This window comes from Galeopterus variegatus, unplaced genomic scaffold (genome assembly GCF_000696425.1).
Source record: "Galeopterus variegatus unplaced genomic scaffold, G_variegatus-3.0.2 Scaffold1735, whole genome shotgun sequence".
NCBI lineage: Eukaryota > Metazoa > Chordata > Mammalia > Dermoptera > Cynocephalidae > Galeopterus > Galeopterus variegatus.
This window is the reverse complement of record NW_007727846.1, coordinates 2,692-5,479: the sequence shown is the minus strand read 5'-3', so window position 1 is coordinate 5,479 and position 2,788 is coordinate 2,692. Positions and strand designations below refer to the sequence as shown.

Below are 2,788 nucleotides of genomic sequence, written 5' to 3'. Positions count from 1 at the left end.
GCGATAGTAATCAAAACAGCATGGTACAGGCATAAAAACAGATACATAGACCAATGGAACAAAACAGAAAGCCCAGAAATAAATCTGCACTTTTATAATCAATTGATTTTTCAACAAAGATGCCAAGAACACATAATGGGGAAAGACAGTCTCTTCAATAACTGATGTTAGAAAAATCTGATATCCACATACAGAAGAGTACAATTAGACCGTTATCTCACACCATATAAAAAAATCAACTCAAAATGGATTGAAGAGTTAAGCGTAAGACCTGAAATGGTAAAAACTGCTAGAACAAAACATAGGAAGAAACCAGTATTGGTCTGGGAAATGACTTTTTGGATATGACCCCAAAAGCAGAAGTAAGAAAAGCAAAANTATTGGTCTGGGAAATGACTTTTTGGATATGACCCCAAAAGCAGAAGTAAGAAAAGCAAAAATAGACAAATGGAATTACATCACATAAAAAAGCTTTTGCAAGGCAAAGGAAACAATTAACAGAGTGAAGAGACAACTGACAGAAAGGACAGAACGTACAAGAGTACTTCAAAAAGTTCATAGAAAGATTCTTATTATCTTGCAGTAACTTTATCTCTTTTTGGTATCAGAGTAATACTGGCTTTATAAGATGAATTGAGAAGTGTTTCCTCCTCTTCTGTTTTCTTAAGAACATTGGATAGAATTGGCATTAGTATTTTTTTAAATGTTTGGAATAATTTACAAGTATAGCCTTCTGATTCTGGTCTTTGCTTGATAGAAAGTTTTTGATTACTAATTCAATTCCTTTACTTGTTACAGAACTATTGAACAGGACACAAAATCTTTGCTTCATACCCCCTTCCTTTATGTGGTTATTAACACAAACACTACATCTTTATGCATTGTATGCTCATCAACACAGATTTATAATTATTGAATTACAAAGTTTTCTTTTAAATCAAATAGGAGAAAAGGAGGTAAACAAAAATGTGTGTGTGTGACCTGTACTTCCTCATGTGGATTTGGGTAATACTGACTGTCTTTTCATTTCAGCCTGGAGAACTTCCTTTACTATTTCTTATAGGATAGGTCTGATAGCAATAACTCTTCTCAGTTTCTACTTTTATGGGAATGTTTTAATTTCTTCTCTATAATTTTGTGCTAAAATTTTATGGTTTATAAAATATTTTAGTATTAACTATAACTGAATATGCCTCATTTTTATGAAGATAAACATAACATTAATGTCACCATGTAAAAGTATGGAATTTAGTGGTTTTTAGTATATGCCAAAGTTGTGAAATCATCATCAGTATGCAATTTGAAGACAGATTTATGAACATAAAAACAAACTCAGTGCCCATTAGAACCCAATCCACACTCCCTGTACCCCCAGCCACTGGTAACCATTCATTGACTTCATTTCTCTATGAATTTTTTATTCTGAACAATCGTATAAATGGGAACATACAATATGTGGCCTTTATATCTGGCTTCTTTCACTTAGCATAATGTTTTAAAAGTTAACCCATGTTGTAGCATTTATCAGTACTTCATATTTTATAACCAAATAATATTTCATTGAATGGATACAATACATTTTATTTATTCATTCAGTTGATGGACATTTGGGTTGTTTGCACTTTTTGGTTTTTGGCTGTTATGAATAACGTTGCTATAAACATTCTTGTACAAATCTGTGTGTGGACATTTGTTTTCAATTCTCTTGGGAATATACAGAGGAGTCAAGTTGGTAGGCCGTAAGGAAACTCTATGTTAAATTTGAGGAACTGCCAGACTCTTTCTCCAAACTGGATGCACTACTTACCTTCCTACCAGCAATATATGAGGGCTCCAATGTCTCCACTTCCTTGCCAATGCTTGTTACTGCCAGTCTTTTTTTATTATTATAGTCATACAGGTGAGTGTGAAGTGGTATCTCATTTTGGATTGGATTTCTATTTCACTGGTAATTAGTGATGTTGATTGTCTTTTCATGTGTCTATTGGCCATTTTTCTGGGAATAATGTCTATTTAAATATTTTACTTATTTCGGAATATTAACCTTTTAATTATTGAGTTATAGATGTTCTTATATATTCTAGATACAATTCCCTTATCAGATATAAGATTAGCAAAATTTTTCTCACAGTTTGTGGGCTGTCTTCCTCCTTTATACATTATAAGCTGGGAAGCACAGAAGTATTTAATAACTGATGAAGTCGTATTTCTCTATTTTTTTGTTGCTTGTGCAGTTGCAGTTATATCTAAGAAGCCATTGCCTACTACAACATCACGAAGACTCAGAACTACGTTTTCTTCTAAGAATTTTCACTTTTACATTAAGACCTCTAATCTATTTTGAGTTAATCTTTTGTTAATCTTTATAATAACAATTATATGTATTTAAGGTGTACAACGTGATGTTTTGATATATAATGAAATGATGACTACAGTCAAACTAATTAACATATCGTTCTCCTTGCATAGTTACCGTGTGTGCGTGCATGTGTGCATGTGTGTATTGAGAACACTTGAAAACTATACTCGTAGCAAATTTCCAGTACGCAATACAGTATTACTAGCTATAGTCATTCTATTCTACATTAATTCTCTAGACTTACTCATCCTACATAACTATGACATTGTACACTTTGGCCAACATCTCCTCATTGTCCCCACATTCCTGCCCCTTGTAACCACTATTTTATTCTCTGCTTCCACGTATATGAATTTTTTAGATTCTACAAATAAGTGAGATTTTGCAGTATTTGTCTTTCTGTGTATGGCTTACGTCACTTAGCCTAAT

The 2,788-nt window shown here is 32.7% G+C and overlaps 1 protein-coding gene across 1 annotated transcript in view; it reads left to right on the top strand.

The window, feature by feature from the left end:
- The window catches only part of LOC103595291 (RNA polymerase II subunit A C-terminal domain phosphatase SSU72-like), a 15,220-nt gene extending 12,897 nt beyond the window's left edge, over positions 1-2,323 (top strand). The window contains exon 3 of the mRNA XM_008578654.1: positions 2,235-2,323. The gene's annotated coding sequence lies outside the window, so the exon portion shown is untranslated. The remainder of the gene's footprint in view (positions 1-2,234) is intronic.
- The last annotated feature ends 465 nt before the right edge of the window (positions 2,324-2,788 follow it).